This window comes from Coffea arabica, chromosome 7e, assembly GCF_036785885.1.
Source record: "Coffea arabica cultivar ET-39 chromosome 7e, Coffea Arabica ET-39 HiFi, whole genome shotgun sequence".
Classification (NCBI taxonomy): domain Eukaryota; kingdom Viridiplantae; phylum Streptophyta; class Magnoliopsida; order Gentianales; family Rubiaceae; genus Coffea; species Coffea arabica.
Genome location: NC_092323.1, coordinates 40580081 through 40598930, shown reverse-complemented (window position 1 = coordinate 40598930; position 18850 = coordinate 40580081).

Below are 18850 nucleotides of genomic sequence, written 5' to 3'. Positions count from 1 at the left end.
AGCTCTCGAACGTTTCCAAAAGTTTGCTCCACCCAAATTCATTGGGGGACCTGATCCGGATATTGCCGAGCGATGGCTCGAGAAGATGGTCGATATTTTTGCGGCTTTGCACTACACCGATGAACGGCAGGTGACTTTTGCCGTATTCCAGTTAGAAGGGGCAGCCCGTTCCTGGTGGAATATCATAAGACAAAAATGGGAACGGGAACAAACGCCCAGAACTTGGGTGAATTTCATCCGGGAATTTAATGCAAAATTTTTCCCTCCTCTAGTTCAGGAGATGAAGGAAGACGAGGTCATCCGACTCCGCCAAGGAACTCAATCGGTGGCGGAATACGATAGCCAGTTTACCCGTTTGTCCAAATTTGCGCCTGAGCTGATCATGACAGAGCAACGGCGAATCAGGCGTTTCATCCAGGGCTTGAACGTCGAAATCCAAAAGGACCTCGCAGTGGCTCAAATCAATGCTTTTAGCGAGGTCGTAGAAAAGGCCCAAAGGGTAGAGAGTGCTCGATTGCAGGTCCGGAACTTCCAGGCGAAAAAGCGGGGCTTTCCTGGAAGCAGCTCCGGACAAGGGGATAAAGGTACTCCCTCCAAGTTTGGACGCGGAGCTGGAGGTGGGAGACAGTCAGGTTCCGGCAGAGGGGCTCAGTCTAGGGGAGCCCATCCAGGAGAGGCCAAGGCGGAAACTTCCAGAAAGGCTCAGGTTCGGCGTCCCGTGGACGTTGCGGGTACTGCGGAAAGCCGAATCACTCTGAAGACAATTGCTGGAAGAAGGGAGGCAAATGTCTGTGTTGTGGAAGCGCAGACCACAAGCTTGCTACCTGCCCACTTATGACGCAAGAAGGAAGGGGAGCTCAAACCACGTCAAAGACCAATACGGGATCGAATAAGGGGAATGAGGCGAAACCTAAAGTGCCAGCTCGAGTCTATTCCTTAGAACCTCGACAGGTCCCAGATTCCTCAGAGGTCGTTGAAGGTACGATCCCTATTTTTCACCGTTTTGCCAAAGTTTTAATTGATCCTGGTGCCACTCATTCCTTTGTTAACCCTGATTTCATGTGTGGCATCGATATAAAACCTGCTAGTTTACCATACGACCTAGAAGTTAGTACACCTACGGGGAATCAACGGTTGGTTACTAGTATGGTTTATAGAAATTGTGAAGTGTGGGTAGGAGAGAAAAGATTGCTAGGGGACTTGATAAGTTTGGTCATTAAAGGGTATGATGTGATATTGGGCATGGACTGGTTAGCCAAGTATAATGCCCAACTGGATTGTAAAACGAAAGTGGTGGAATTCCGTATTCCTGGTGAGGCAACCATAAGGTTAGATATAAGGGGTCGGTTAGCCTCATCTGCTTTGATTTCGGGCATTCGGGCTAGGAAATTGCTAAGTAGAGGGGCGCAAGGATTTTTGGCCTTTTTGATTAACACCCCCACGGATAAGTTGACAGTGGAGGATGTGGCCATAGTGAAGGAATTTCCGGACGCGTTTCCTGATGAATTAGTAGCTTTACCTCCTGAAAGAGAAATTGAATTCAAAATAGACCTGCTACCGGGATCCTCACCCATCTCAAAAACACCATACCGAATGGCTCCTGCCGAGCTCAAGGAGCTAAAGTTGCAATTACAGGACCTTCTGGAGCGGGGATTCATTCAAGAGAGTGGGTCTCCTTGGGGAGCTCCTGTACTGTTTGTGAAGAAAAAAGATGGTGGTTTGAGGATGTGTATTGATTATCGGGGCCTGAATAATAGTACAATTAAAAATAAGTATCCATTGCCCCATATCGATGAGCTATTTGATCAGTTGCAAGGAGCGGTGGTCTTCTCGAAACTGGACCTCCGCCAAGGGTACTACCAGTTACTTATCAGGAAGGAGGATATTCCGAAAACCGCCTTTAACTCGAGATATGGGCATTACAAGTTCGTAGTGATGCCCTTTGGACTAACCAATGCTCCTGCAACCTTCATGGACCTAATGCATAGGGTTTTTAAGCCCTACCTGGATCGCTTTGTAGTGGTCTTCATCGATGATATCCTGGTCTATTCCAAGACCCGTGAAGAGCATGAGCAACACTTGAAAACTGTTTTGCAAACCCTGAGAGACCATCAACTGTATGCCAAGTTTAGCAAGTGTGAATTTTGGCTGGAGAAAATTACTTTTCTGGGGCACGTAATTTCTCAAGAGGGTATTTCAGTCGACCCGGCGAAAGTAGAGGCTGTGACTAATTGGAAGAGGCCAGAAACTCCCACAGAGGTCCGCAGCTTTCTAGGCCTGGTTGGATATTACCGGCGTTTTATCAAGGACTTCTCCAAACTAGCCGGTCCTCTAACCGATTTGACGAAGAAACATGGTCGGTTCTTATGGAACGCCCGAAGTGAGACAAGTTTTCAAGAATTAAAGAAAAGATTAACCATGGCTCCAATTCTAGTCTTACCAAACGGGGTGGACGGATATGCTGTGTACACTGATGCATCCCGAGAAGGCCTGGGTTGTGTATTAATGCAAAACCGAAATGTGATATCTTTTGCCTCGAGGAAGTTAAAACCCCACGAGCAAAATTACCCGACCCATGATCTGGAGCTAGCTGCAGTTGTTTTTGCTTTGAAGAAGTGGAGGCACTACTTATATGGAGTAACTTTCGAGGTTTACTCCGATCATAAAAGTCTGAGGTATCTTTTCTCACAGAAGGAGTTAAACATGAGGCAGCGACGGTGGATGAAATTTCTGAAGGATTACGACTGTACCATCAACTACCATCCGGGAAAAGCAAACGTGGTGGCCGATGCCCTAAGTCGCAAAGCTCAGATCGCGAGTCTAATGATCAAAGAGTGGGAATTGTTAGACTCCGTGTGTGAATGGAAACCCTGCCCTGGGAGCCATAAGGTGATTTTTTGCAATATTAAAGTGACTTCCACTCTCTTGGAGAGATTTAAAGGAGCTCAAAAGGAGGATCAGATGGTACGAAAGTGGGGAGAGAAAGTGGAAAAAAAGGAAACCAATGATTTCAATTTTGGTCCTGAGGGTATTTTAAAATACCGAAACCGAATAGTGGTGCCGAAGGATGAATCGTTGAAAACGGAGATTCTGGAGGAAGCCCATCGATCCAAGTATACAATCCATCCGGGTAGTAGTAAGATGTATCAAGACCTGAAAGGAACCTATTGGTGGGACAATATGAAGAAGGAAATTGCTCTGTACGTGCAAAAATGTCTCATTTGCCAACAAGTGAAAGCAGAGCATCAAAAACCATCGGGCTTGTTACAACCCCTTGAGATACCTGAATGGAAGTGGGAGAACATCACCATGGACTTCGTTTCAGGATTGCCACGAACGCAGCGAGGACACGATGCCGTTTGGGTGATCGTCGACCGGTTAACCAAATCGGCTCATTTCTTGCCGGTGAACATGAAGTATTCCATGGACAAGTTGGCCCAACTGTACATGGACGAGATTGTAAGGCTACATGGCGTTCCAGTCAGTATCGTCTCTGATCGAGATCCACGGTTCGTATCTCGGTTTTGGCAAAAGTTCCAAGAAACCCTAGGGACGAAACTCAACTTGAGCACGACCTATCACCCTCAGACGGATGGACAATCAGAACGAACCATTCAAACTCTCGAGGACATGTTACGAACTTGCATTCTGGATTTTGGAGGTAACTGGGGTCAACACATGACCTTAGTAGAGTTTGCATACAACAATAGCTACCATTCGTTGATTCAAATGGCTCCATATGAAGCACTATATGGACGAAAATGCCGATCACCAATTTACTGGGATGAAGTTGGCGAGAGAAAGACATTAGATCCAACCCCGATTCCATGGATGGAGGACGCTCGAGAAAAGGTCAAGTTGATACGGCAACGACTCCAAACAGCTCAAAGCCGACAAAAGAGCTACGCAGACAATAGAAGGAAAGATTTGGAGTTCGAGGTTGGAGACCATGTATTTCTTAAAGTCACCCCTTTACGGAGTGTCACAGCAGGCAAAGGAAAGAAGTTTCAACCGAGGTTCGTTGGACCTTACAAGATCTTGCAGAGGATAGGTGCGGTAGCGTATAGACTAGAACTGCCGTCAAGTCTCTCGAGAATCCACGACGTATTTCATGTCTCGATGCTCAAGAAGTACTATCCTGACCCCTCCCATGTCTTACAACCAGAGGAGATCGACGTGGACGAATCGCTTGCTTACGAAGAAAAACCTGTCCAAGTGCTTGACCGGAAAGTCAAAGAGCTAAGAAACAAGCAGATTCCATTAGTGAAGATACTATGGAGAAACCATGGGATAGAGGAAGCTACTTGGGAAGTGGAAGAAGAAATGCGAACGAAATACCCTAACCTTTTCGTGAGTTAAGGTGAGAAATTTCGAGGGCGAAATTCTTTTAAGGGGGAGTTCGTGTAAGAACCCGTAATTTTCATTTTCAAGGTTTTAGAATTTTTCATGACTTGTTTTCTGCATTTTCGGGATTAGAAAATTTTCTAGGTAATTTTAAGGAGCATATATAATTTTTAGATGATTTTTCTAGTATCGAATGGATTTTGAGGAATTAAGAGCGTATACCGGACGTGGGACCCACTGGTGCGAAAAGTTCAGAAAAATTCGGCCAACTAGATTAAGTTTTGAATACTGAAGTTAATTTACCGGGTGTTAAGAGATAAGTAGAGGTTGCAATTTGGATTGATATGAGAGAGACAAGTTAGGTAGATAGTTAATAAAAGGTGACAAGTGTCAGCATTTGATTGGGCTTACCTTAAGACTTTTCTTACCATTGACTTAAATAACCAAAAATGACCCAAAAATCCTCAAAAAAATCCTCCTTGAAGCCGGCCCTCTCTTGCTCTCTTTCTCTCTCTCTCACTCCATGCACAAGGAAGAAAACACTTCAATCTTGTTCCAAATCATCAAAACTAACCATCCAACCTTGAAATTACTCCATAAAACCTCTTCAATTAGAGTTAGTGAGTGGATTTGTGGAGTTGTTTGGAAAGTTAAGGTGGTCAATAGCTCTCTCTCTCTCTTGTTCTTAAGGTAAGTTGTGAAGAACCACCCTCCTCCTTTAATTGATGCTTAAATCATGCTTAGTGGTAGTATAAGATGCAAGTTTATGGATTAATTCTTGATTTGTGGTTGAAATGATGAAGTTTTATTATTTTGGGGATTTTTTTGTTTTAATATAAACATGATTGTGTGGCTATCTATGATGATTGGAAATGGTCTATAATGACTTAAGGAGGTGGAAAAAGTGATTAATTGCAACCAATTTCTGTTTTGGAAGAAAATTGAAAAACCTAGGGTTCTTAAGGGAGCATTCTGTCCGAATTTTTAGGTCCTATATAGAGGCCGAATTGGCCTTAGCTCAAAACGTGAACGTTGTAGGTAATGACATTTTAGAGGTGCCTACAAAATTTCAGGTCAATCGGAGTAGTGTAGAATGAGATATGTCGAAATTACTATGGCTGTTCTGGTTTTACCCGAAATTGAGAACTGCGCCTGTAATTGGTTGTTTTGGCTGTAATTGCTTCCGAATTGGTTGTTGAGGCCTTCTGATGAAATTTACCCCTGTTTCTTAGATTTCATCTGGTTTTGGAATTTCTGGATTTGGACTTGTAGAGCCTGAGTTATGACGTTTCCGCTAGAATGCGTTTTGGTGAAACTGTTTTACGTTGTTGATGAAGTATCTTGCATTTTTTACCTGTTTGCACTCAAAACTGGGTTGAGTAACCTTCTGTGATATTGTAGCCCTGTATTTTAGCTTCGAGATGGTGGGTCTTGCACCCTCATCCGATAAGCGTAGTGAATTTGGTGCCATTACCGCAAAATGAGGACAAAAACTGTTTTTTTTCAGGGACAAAGCTAGTTACATTTCCGAAATTTCTGGTTTCCTTTAATGTTTGTATATGCTTATGGAACCCTATTGGGGTCATGTTTGGCCTTGGTTTATGACTCGTTATCGAGTCTCATTGTATTTGTTTGCATGTTTTTAGGGCGTGACGGTGGTGCACAACGTTCTTTTGACGGAAGTGCATGAAACCACATTTGCTAGCGTGGTGAGTGTACTACTCACTTGTGTGCTATTATATGGCTTTGATATTTGAACTTGAGATGTTGAATGTTAATTGATTGAAGTGAGAGTGTACTTTATCACTCTCACTTATTGTTTCGCATGTTATTGGAAAGTTATTGGAATGTTATATGAAATGTTATATGAAATGAGATACATGACTTGGTGTCGTTTGGACGAGTCTCCAACGACTACAAATGTTATCAATGAGCTCAACCCCATTGGTAATTGATTGAATCGAGCCGGCGAGGGCTTGGTCGTGCCAATTAATGTGCCTTGGGGCAATGTTATATGGAATCTTGTAGTATGAGAGACTCTTGATTCCGGTTTACTCGAGTAATACCACAATGCAAGTGTTTGGATTTCGGGCCCGGTTGGGGAATGTTAGGTGGAAGGAATGGAAGTAAGTGGGGTCTACGGTTGGTTATTGTTGAACATTGACGGAGAGTCAATGACTTTCGATCAAGAAATGCAAACGAGGAAAGGGCTCTTGAGAGCCATCTGTATCCTTTTATCACCATATTTGACGTGTGCCTTTGCTTATTTTTATTATATTGATTGAAAGTTTGATGCTTATATGCACTTGGTTGCGTAAGTGATAGTATCTCACTGGGCAATTAGCTCACACCGTTCCTTTTGTTTTCCTTACAGGAATATGACTTTTTTTTTGGAATACATCTTGATAGATGGTTGCCGAATGAACTAGATGAATGTCTCTTTTGTATTGTATATGAAATGGGACTCTAAATGTATCATTAGGGCCGTTTTCACTTTTGATTTGGCAAACCACATATGTAGTGACTTTTGTATCACTTTTAAATGCCATTTTGGCTTGTAAATGCTTAATGTTATGTTGTGTATGTATTTCGATGTTTGGTTGGACGGGTCGATTACTATTCATGGCCGACTCCGAATTTCATTTTTTTTTATTTTGGGTTATTTTGCCCTTTTGCCTTGTTTACGCGCGTTATAAGTTCCGGAACGAAATAGATCGCTCTATACTGCACCGTTAGTCTTGGCGAGAGTTGGGCAGGCAGTCCGCTAACCTCTTTGGTTCGCCTTAGGGGAAAGTGGGGCTGTCACAGTTCGCAACCCTCAATTTCTTTTAAGTTCGGAAATTTCAGATTTGTCACCCATACTTTGAAAAGTCGTATCTCATTCTCTATAAGTCAAAAATTGGGAAACTTGGTGCCGTTGGAAACTACTTCCAAAGTACTAAAAGTTCCTAGAAGACAATTTTCCATGATTCCAAATGGAAGGTATTCAAAAATTAGCTCAAAGTTGCTGTTCTGGGGCATAGAAGACAGGTTTAGGTTGGTTTTTGGCCAAATTTGTAAATTCGGCAAAATTCACTTGATCCGAACTAACCTCTAAAATTTAGAACTTAGTTAGAGTTGCAAACAAGGTTTAAAACAAAGCAAGTGGAATGAGAATCGGAGTTTTGAGCACCGAGATACAGTAGCTCAAAGTTGCTGAAATTTGGAACCTGTTTACCATTTTCCAGATTTGAATCACTGTTTTTGGGACATCGGTTGAACATCGAAACGAACTTGAAATGACACCAAATTTGGTAAGTTTATCCTACCATATAAGGGCTATTCCTCTACCAAATTTCACAGGAAACTTCATTTGGGAAGTTGGTTAACGAAAGCACGAAAACTCCAAGAACTTCAAGGCAAATCTGCCTTGTATGTTCCGTTTTCTATTTTCAAAACGTTCGGCCAACAAAGTACCTCAAGCACGGTCCATGTGCATAGACAATGTCTAAGAGGTATCCAATACACATTTTTTAGGTAATTAATCACCAAAATTCCGAATAACAAGTCCCAAGTCATTGTTAGTTTCAAATCTGTCCAAAACACTGCTTTCGTTCACAAAGTCAGTTTTGAATTTCGATCATAAATCACTCAATTCAACTCAGAATTGAGTGTGGTTTGTGGCATTAGAAAATATACTAATAAGGCTATATTGTCTCAGAAGAAACCATTTTTAAAATCTGTCCATAACCAGCTCATTCATGAGCATCAAGTTGCAGATCATGTGCTGCCTTCTAGGAATCAATGAAACTGGACAGTGGATTTCAAACGAATGGTTTGGCTTGCTCAAGTGGAACCAGGACATACATTTTATACCAACGGAAAGCTGGTAATGTCTAGTTTCCAATGTCGTAAACAGCACTCGATTTTGATATCGGAACAACAAGTTATGGCCAAAACAAGAAGACTGCCTGGGCAATCCGGGAACAAAATTTCAGTTTTCTAACCTTTCGAAATTTCAACATTTGAGTGACCAAATCAAATTATTTTTCAATGAAACTTTTTACACAACCAATATAACATGTAAACAACATAAACAAGCCATTAGAACCTCAAAATTTTGCACAAAAGTGGTCGGACAAGGCAGGGGTAAAACGGTCACTTTTGCTCCAAGCATCTCTTTTGATTTTCTACCAACAATACAACATTAATCTACTAATTTAAGCACTAAACCACCATTAATTTCATCATAAATCATCAAATCAGTCCATATATCCAAGGTGGGAGTTCATAGAGCCCACACAACCATTTTTCAACATATCCAAACTACCCATATGCATGCATGCTCTTAAATGTGCATTACTACTCTCAAAAAACAAGAATTTAAGAGTTGATCGTTACTTACTCGCTTTGATGTTCAAGATAGAAATTTCGGCTCTCCTTAGCTCAAGAAAACCCGCAGATTGTAGCTCCTTTTCTTAGCTAGATGTAATCCCCAAGTGTTGAACTATGTGTGGTCAAATTTTGGTAGGATTTGGTGATGTTTTGTTGAAGAAATGAAGAAGGAAAAATGGAAAACTTTGAGTTGTTTCTTTGCTTCCCTTGGCCGGCTGTTTGGAGCAGAAAAAAAAGAGCTAAAGCTGAAAGTAAGCTTCCGTGAGAAGCTTTATAAGTTGTGGCCAAAAGTTGCTTCAAAGTCAATTAGGAATAGTGCGCGCACGCGCGCGTTTTGTGCTCGAATCCTCTTAAATTTGTTGCACTAGTGCACTAAACCTCTAAGGCACTTGTATTCATATTAATATTATTCACTCTTAATTGTCCCAAAATAAAGGTCTAAAATCCCTCAATTAATCGCGCACGTAAAAACGCGTACTTCCAATTTGTGTGCGATAAAGTGAAATTTTCAAGAATTTCTTATTACGATAGTATCACTAACTAATAATTGAATAGTTAAACTTAAAAATACCTATTTCAAGACTAATGTACAAGTTTCCAATTTTTTTCAAACTTATTGTTTCCTCGAATCGATTATTATTTCCAATCGCGTATTCACTATTCTCACTTTACGAGCTTTCAAAAATTAAATTTTGAAACTAGTCACTTTAAAAATATAATTAAGCTATAGACTCATGTAATTAGGTCTAAATAGGCTAGAAAATAATATTCAGAGTAAATGGGCAATTAAATATTTAAATAAGCTCGAAATGGAATTTAAAATAATAAATTTTGCGAATCCTCACATGAGTCGAGTTTTAACTCCTCAAATCTCAAATTAACTTTTCTTAATCTACTATTGATTATTCTTACTTCTCCAAAATTAATACACTCTCGATTCAAATATAGTCTAAAAAAAATGTGTACTCATTGTTCCTAACTAAACGAGTTTTCGAAAAGTAAATTTTCTAACAAAACGTTTAAAAAACATAAGAGAGGCGTTTTTCCATATACATGGATTTTATGTAGTCGAATTAAATAATTCTGAAAAAATGAGTGAATAACTATTTAAATAAACCAGTAATATATGACGAAAATAAGAAAATTTTCGGATCCTCGCACAGAGAGCCCACACACCAAAATCCAATATAAATAAAGTTACCCACATGCATGCATAAGCTCATAAGTGCACTACTACTTCCATAAATCAAGATTTTCAAGGTTGATCATCACTTACTTTAGTTGATGAACCAAGCAGAAATTTCGGTCCTCCTTAACCCAAGAAAAACTGTGAAAGTAGCTCTCTTTCCTAACTTGATGTGGTCTCTAAGTGATTAGTTATGTGTGGTTAAATTTTGGTGGAAGATTGATGAAGAAATGAAGAAAATGGAAGAGCTTGGAGTTATTTTTTTTTCTTCTCCTTGGCTGGCTGGAATGGAGCATGAGAGAGAGAGGTTTGATAAAAAATGAAGCTTCCAAGAGAAGCTAAAATGTGTGGCCCAAAATTAAGCAAAAGTCAACTCTCTCCTCGAGCGTACACGAGCGCGTTTTGTACTCGATTCCTCTCGAGTTTGTTTCACTAGTGCACTAAACCTCTAATGCACTTGTATTCATACTATTATTATTCACTCTTAATGGTCTAAAATAATGGTCTTAAGTTCCTCAATTATATTGCACATGTGAAAATGCGTATTTTCGATTTGTGCGCGATAATGTGAAATCTCCAAGAAATTCTTATAACGATAGTTTCACTAATTAATACTTGATTACTTAAATATAAAATAACTATTTTAGGACTAATGTACAAGTCTCCAATTTTTCAAACTCACTGCATGCCCAAATCGGTTATTGTTCCCAAACGACAAATCGCTATTCTCACTTAACGAGGTTTCAAAAATTAAATTTTGAAACAAGTTACTTTAAAAATATAATTAAATTATAGACCTATGTAATTAGGTCTAAAGAGGTTAGAAAATAATATTCGGAGTAAATGGCCAAGTAAATAATTAAATAAGCTAGAAATAGGAAATTAAATAAGTAAATTTTGCGAGTCCTCACAGTAAACATTTTAATGTATTTGGGCATGTATGAGACTTGTAGTTGGATTTGAGTATTAATGTATATGCTAAGTTTGAAATCGTTGTTTCATTTCCATTCTATGGTTGTAAGTTCTTTTCTCGAGTTAAGCGTGATTGAGTCCTGGCGAGAGTTGGGCAAGCAACTCACTAAACCCTAGGGTACGCCCTAGGGGGAGGTGGGGTCGTCACAGATGGTATTAGAGCTCCTATCGAGTTCGTGCCGAGAGAGAGTTCTCGGACTGTGGTGATTGGCTTGTTAAGTGTGAAACAAATGTCTATTGTTTGGGACCTTAGATATATATATGTTGGGTAGAAATCTCAAAAATGGTTGATTTCCTCTTGAACCTAGCTAATTCGAGTGGTGAATTGTCATATTTTTAGATTCCTGTACCCGAGTACCAAAGAGTGATACCTTTATGATAAGTCGGTATCCCGAGTAATATTAGGATAAGTTTGGATGGTGAAAGCCAAGACAGGGGGGATGCAAATAGTCTGGATTTGGGATATATTGAAGATATTAGTGATGTTAGGGACCCTTACTATTCACGCATACGTACTTGGTTGTACTTCGTCAAGTTTTGATTAAGTATAGTGGTTGAATAATACCTAGGGTTAATGTCCCATAGGATATGTGAATTGCTATGATATGTATATAAAGAAAGTATGTTATTTTTAATGTGTTCTATTATTTTTCATTTTATGATTTGAAAATGCTTTTATCGAACTTTATAACTAATTTATTTTGCTTATACTTATATAGGCTATTGTTCAAAAGAGGTATGGAGAGTAGGCAGAGTCAAGGACCTGGAACTACCCGAGGACGCGGTTCTAGCCGCGGCCGTAGAGGTAGACAAACCCAAGAACCAGTACGGGAACCGGGAGAGGAGAGAGGTGAAACAGTTGAATCGCAACCTGGACCCCAAGCGACGGGACCAGGTAGCAACGGCAACTCAGCAAATGACCAATATACTTGTTCGACTGGTAGAGCAGCAGGGTCAACCTAGGGATCTCGACATAGGGCAAGATAGGACTCTAGAGAGATTTCAAAAGTTTTTCCCTCCTATGTTCCTGGGAGGGCCGGACCCTGAGGCAGCTGAGAGGGGATTAGAGTCGATGATCAATATTTTCGCTACCTTAAAATATACGAAGGATAGACAAGTGCATTTCGCTGTATTTCAATTTGAAGGACCAGCTAGGGCCTGGTGGAACGTGATTCGGGCTAAATAAGAGAGAGAAGGAACTGCCTGGACCTGGTTAAATTTCGTGTGGCAGTTTAATGTGAAATGCCTTCCACCGATAGTCCAGGAGAAGAGGGAAGATGATTTTATTAAGTTCCGTCAGGGAACCCTAATTGTATTTGAGTACGAGACTTAGTTCACTAAACTCTATAAGTTTGCTCCGGAATTGATAGCTACGGACCAAAGGAGGGTTAGGAGGTTTGTACAGGGGCTCAATGTGAAAATACAGGAGACCCTGGCGGCAGCACAAATTAATACTTTTACGGAGGTTTTGGCGAAAGTCCAGAGAATAGAAATTGCTAGGGCACAGGTGAGGGCTTTCATGCAAAAAGGAGAGGTGCGCCTGGTGGAAATCAAGGGCAGGGACAAGATGATCTAGATATGCCACCCTCTAAGATGAATCAAGCAGATGGTGGTGAGAAAATTTCGGAGACACCTAAGGAAATTATTCCAAGAGGAGCCCCAGGTGGAAGGAGGCAAGCAAGAGGTGCCTCGCAAGGAGGTCAGACCTCAGTCCCTCGAATATCTTGTGGGTACTGTGGGAAGACCAATCATACTGAGGATAATTGTTGGCGAAAGACGGGAAAATGTTTATGGTGTGGTAGTGCCGAGTACCAGTTTACAACTTGCCCTCGTAGGTCACACCTAAAACTTGAACAAGCAAATGTAGGAGGGGCTAAGCCAAGGGTGCCAGCTAGAGTGTACGCCTTGGACCAACAGGCAGTACCTGAACCATCGAAGGTAATAGAAGGTACGATTCGTATTTTTCATTGTTTAGCTAAATTTTGGCTACGGTGAGATCTAGGAGATAGAAACGGATATGCAAGGGAAATACCCTAAATTATTTAGGAGTGCATGGATGAATTTTGAGGTCGAAATTCTTTTAAGGAGGAGAGAGTGTGACGACTGGAAAATTTTCTTATATTTTTCTTAAAATTTCCTTTTATTTGGAATTTATTACCTTACAATAACCTTATTACTCCTTCACTTCCTCAATAGTTACAATTAACCATAGAACCAAGGGTTTTCCCTTTACTTCCATCGTTAAGGTAAACTAGAGTTTTTACGTCTTTTGGCAGTGTGATTATTCGGTATAGAGAGTGTATTAAATTTAGTGATTAAGAGTGAGTTTTAGATGATATTAAGTGTGTGATTAGAAGTGAGAATAATAAGTTAATGAATCATAAGATAAAACCCTATTACACGCGATTTAAGAAAAATCAGTTTGAACCAACGGGTACTGTTCGCTACCGATGGAATACACCACTTGACCACCACTTTATTACCTTAATCTCCTTGTTTTAGTTGAGCTAATTAGCTCCTAATTAACCCTTAAGTCAGCCACCATTATTGACTAAGGAAAAGAAAGATATTTTGGTGTAAATATTTGTGATTAAACCATTTGTCAAAAATCCAACCAAGGTCTTGGCCAAAACCTTTGACCAAGACATTTTTCTTTCTTCTTATCTTTCTTCTTGGATCATTTGTCTTCAATTTCCTTCATCTTGGTCATGACTTATGAGAGGAAAAAGAAAAGAGTGAAGAACACTTCATTTCCATCTTGATTTCTAGCTTAGTTGAGTGAAAATCGAAAATCTAAACCGATTAACCTCTTATTTGGGAACTTGGGGAGCTTGGTGTACTAAAAGTTTGGAAGGAAAGTCTCCCCCTTTTTGATGATGACAAAACAATGGATGGAAGAAAGAAAAAGATTGAGCATATGAGCATAAACTCCCCCTCACTCATTGCATCCAAATTTATGATCTCAAAATAACTCCCCCTTACACATAGCATCCACATTTCTCCCCCTTTTTGTCATCATAAGATGAGAGTAAAAATATCATATCGTAATCTAGCAACAATAACAGAAAATCCAATATTTCAAACAAAGACAGAGAAATGATACTAGAATTCAGTAATCACCAACATACCAATATATCACAGAGAGTTTAACAAAAAAAATCATTATTAGATCAGAATTGTTCTTTTCTCTCCCTTTTGACATCATATAAATTCAGTAATATTCAAAAACATCAAGAAAAACTCAGTTCTAAGCATCAGAAACTTAAAAAAAAAAATTACAGAAAAGCATTATAAACAAGAATTTCACCAATCTTACCAATATCTCCTACTTGTTAGAATTAGCATCATGTCTAACTATTCACATGCATTTCATGCCTTTTCTCATGTTTTTTCTTACATAACAATCACTTTTCATGTGGCTTTTTTGACAACAAAAATTACACATAACCGAAGGATTATTTATATAAATAGGTTTAACAAATCTAACTTGCCTTCTTTTGTAAATGGAAAAATCATTTGCAACAGAATTTATCTTCTTCTCATAAGTGTCAAAATGAGGTTTTGCTCCATTTTCTTGAAAGCAGTTTTGTTTCTTATATTGGAGTAACTTATTTAAATTATCCATTCTTCTTTTCAGATCACCTTATTCCTCTTTGAACATTTCACAAAACCTTGATTTTCTATCAAGTTTATTTTGTAAATCAATCTCATTCTTTTTCAAGAAATCATTTTCAGTTTTCAACTTCTTGTTTTCTTAAAAAATGCGTGCATTGTCTTGAAAAAGAAAACTAATTTTGTGTTTCAATTTCTTATTTCTAATACAAGATTATTTCAAACTATCATGCAATTTTATAATAAAAGATTCAAGATCATCATCAGTTTCATCATTACTTTCAAATTGAGAGTTAGAAGATGTTACCTCATCATCTTCAATGGCCATGAAAGCCAATTGAGCAGATTCTTCTTCCTCTTCAATTTCACCATCGGAGTTGCATTCATTCCATGTGAACTGGAAGTTATTGAATCTGGATTTTCTTTCACCTTTCCTCTTCTTCATTGGACACTCACTTGTGTAGTGTCCAGGTTAGCCGCATTTAAAGCATTTGTCAGTTTGCTTCTTATTGAACTCTTGCTTCCTTTTGTTTCTTGAGTTGTTGAACTGATTTGGGAATGAATTGCTAGATCCTCCTTTTCTGAATCTTCTCTTGTTGAGAATTCTCTTGAAACTTTTCGTGATGAGTGCAATATCACTGTCATCACCTTCCATGTCATTTTCATCTAAGGAGGTTGAATCATCTTCATCTTGTGAGACTTTTAGAGCAATACTCTTTCTCACATTTGCATCCTCTTCCTCTTGCACTTTGGACTTAAGTTTCAACTCATAAGAGGTTAGAGAATTAATAAGTGATTCAATAGGTATAATATTCAACTCTTCAATAGCAATCACTTTATTTTCCCAATCATTGGATAAGGCATTCAGAATTTTTCTATTTTTCTCACCTAAAGAGTATTCCTTTTCCAGCACCTCCAAATCTTTAATGAGGTCATTGAATCTACAATTCATCTTATCAATATTTTCATGAGGTTCCATCTTGAACGATTCATATTTGGTAACCAGAATAGATTTCTTTTGTTCTCTAACATTCTCACTACCTTCATGAATTTCTTTCAATTTGTCACAAATTTCTTTAGCTGACATACAACCCTTGACTCTAATAGATTCATTTGAGTCTAAAACACAATATAACACATTCATGGCTTTTGCATTTAAGGTGAGATGAGCTCTATCCATAACAGTCAGTTCACTTCTTGTTTTTGGTTTAGATCTATGAGTATTTTCATCTATAAGAGAGGCATCATATGGACCTTCACTAATAATAAACCACAATTCAATATCAATTGATTGCAAAAATATAATCATTCTTTCTTTCCAACTCACATAATTGTTAGGCGAGTGTGTACTTTACCTCACTCGACCTACTCAAATGATGAATTTTACCTTTTGTCGAATTACTTGGTTACCTGTGCATGTTGTAAGCTCTAAGCTGAACTTGGGCCCTGCCCTTGGTTACTGACCTACTCGAGCCAGGACTGGGCTCGGTCGGGTAAGTTGGAACCCTGGGCCACCGTTTCGGTATACTCGAGCATTACCACTGGAGGGATAAGGTGATGGCCAATCAAACCGAGGGGATCCGGAAGTCATAAGGTGCAGATGACCGACAGAGTTCCACTGGAACACCGAATCCTACAGTATATGTTTACCTTGTATCATGATAATTGTTTCATGCTAAAATGCCAACATGAAATCCTGAGCTATGCTTGTGATATGCTCCATACCTGTTACCTGTCCAATGTACTCATATCATGATACCTGTTTCATGTTAATGCTCCATACCTGTAATATGCTTAATTACTCACACCTGTAATAAGCTCCAATTACTCGTGAACTATACATGCCAATGTCTTGAACCATGATAACTGTCTCATGATGAATGTCTCAAATTACCCGTATAATGATTATCACCTCATGATAACATGCCATTGTGTAACCTTGAACCATGCATATGATATGCCCAACTTACTTGATTTATTTGAACTGTTAGAGTGTCTTGGAACCTCACTGGGTTGTGTAGCTCATCCCACATTGTGGTTTTCTTTTACAGGGTTCGAGACCAAGAGTGCTCGTGAGTAGTACTAGATTGTTTTCTTTTGAAGACTTTAAGTTATATTATAACGGATGGCTATTGTACCCTTTTCCGTTGGGTTGTATTTAAGCTTGAAAGCTACATAATTGTAAGTATGAGATATTTTGGAGTACTTTAGTTATGTATTGAAGTTATTTGAAATATTCCTAGTCTTGAATTGTGAATTGTACCGAGTCCTGGCGAGAGTTGGGCAGGCGTCCCGGGGATACCCTTTGGTTCGCCTTAGGGAGAAGTGGGGGCGTCACAATGACTTAACTACAAGTATAGTTGATTCACTACAAGAGCAGGTTTCACATAAATTAGTAAATTACGCCATAATTAGCCAAGTAATAGCATTCACTTAATCGGTAATCTCATTTGCAAGAGTAGTTAGGAATTCTATATCTCTAGAAGCTTTCAAGTATTATTTTCAGTAGTTTTATGTTTATGGTAGTTTAGATAATAATGGAGTTCGAAAATCACCGGTAATTGAAAATATTCCCCGTGGGATCGACCCTTAATACCCTATACTCGCTCACGATTTGCATACTTGCGATAAATCACATATAGAGTATTTAGGATTTATAAAAGTAAAATTTGATTGTGGATGAACTTATTGTATATGTATACCTCGCGTACGTCAAGTTTTTGGCCCCATTGCCGGGAAAGATTTGGCAATATCGGCGTGAAGAGCGACTTTATTAGTTTAAACATTTTTACTTGTTTTTCTTGTGTTTGTTGTGTCTAGTGTCTTAAGTGTTGTTTTTAGTGTCTTTTTGAGTTTTTGTTTATGTTTTTCGTATGTTTAGAGTCATTTATTCTTCTTGACTAAACTTGTTTTTGAGCAACTTTGAAGACATGTTTAGGGAATCAAGGAGAGTAGAAAATATGCGATGACAATGCTTGAGAAGTGGAAGATAGGCAAGGGATGGTTACTACATGCAAAACTCCTTCAATAGAGGTAATCAAGAAATTATCGAAGGTATATCTTTTGAAAATGGTTTGAAGTGCTTAAAAGCTAAATTTGATGTCATAATGTTACAAGTTCAAATGGACACAATTATGCATGAAATTGAGCAAAAAAAGAATGTTAATGCTTATAATTCTTATCATATGATTTGTGACTTGCATGGAGACTATCATGCTACTAATACATGTAGACAAGCACAAAATGTGGATTATTATGATGAATTAGGGCATTACAATCCTTGTTTTGATCAATATGAAGATAATTGGAGTAATTCATATGCTTATGGTTGGGATAATCAATGTACATATAGTGGTTCTTAACGTTCTTTTGATTACTAATCCGAATGTGTCCAGTATGAATCAAAATCATCTTGGGAGTTGGCAATAGAAATGGTAACTAATGATTCTAAACCATCTTGGGAGATAGCTTTAGAAAAATTAGCTAATGCGACTTCCGACCGTTTTGATAGGGTTGAGGAAAGAATAGATGAATTAACTTCTCACTTTGGTAGAATACAAGAGCAATTGCATGCATTGTGTGAAATTATTTCTTCTACTGATATGCGAAATGACCCTAACAAGAATGGTGGGGGTGTTGTATGTGAAAATAGATTGTATGTTGATGAAAATGATGAATCTCAATTGTGTTTCATTGACCAACTATCCATTTCATATGATAATACTTTGAAACTAACTTTAAACCTCAAGTGGTGAGCTTTAATGACTCATTTTTCACCCCTCTTGAGGAGTGTATTGAAAGTATAGGTTATGAAGGTATTGTTGCCCAAGAAACCCTCATGGCATTTCCTTTGGTAAGTTTTCAAATGGTGCATTTTTAAGGTAATATTTATAAAACACTTGAGATAGGTAAGTCACTTCCATCTCTTACATCATTAGAATATATGATTTTTGCTATTAAGCCACCTTTTAATGATCCACCACGACCAAAAATGGTGAATTATTCATTAACAAAGCCTCCTTGAAAAATGAGGCCAATTAGTCGAGCCAACGACTATAAACAAAAGCGCTTGTTAGGATGCAACCCAATGTTATGGTTATTCCTGCTATTTTCGTGTGATTTTATGTTTAAATTATGTGTTTGAGTTATTTTGTTGTTTTTCATTTGTAGGTTTGGAAATGGAAGCAAAAGTGACAAAATGAGATGAAAAAGGTGAAGTTTGATCAAGAAACTCAAACCTTTAATTTGTGTTAAAGGTGTATTTGATCTGTTTAAAGGGGTAAAATGAATGTGTTTATCATTTTCCATGTGCATGCAATGTTAAAATTAGCAAAAGAAAGATGTAAAATGCAATTTAAGTAC